The following is a 246-nucleotide window of genomic DNA, read 5'->3' on the forward strand; positions in this document are numbered from 1 at the left end:
AACAAAGAAGAAACAAATCGGTTTCGTTGCTGTGGAGCAGCTCCGCGTCACTTGCGGCCTAGCTCTCCTGCTTGCGACTTGTAGTGGCTCCTTTTCATACGAGACCGCAATAGCATATTCATTTTTTTTTCTCTTGAAGGAATAGCACGACATGGTGAGTGGTGACAAGAGATCACCGGATAGGGAAGTTGTTGAACAAAATAGGTAGCCCGATACGCTACCCCTGCGCAAAAGTGCTGCAAATGT

The sequence above is a fragment of the Plasmopara halstedii genome, assembly GCF_900000015.1.
Source record: "Plasmopara halstedii genome assembly, contig: Scaffold_614, whole genome shotgun sequence".
NCBI classification, from domain to species: Eukaryota; Oomycota; class Peronosporomycetes; order Peronosporales; family Peronosporaceae; genus Plasmopara; species Plasmopara halstedii.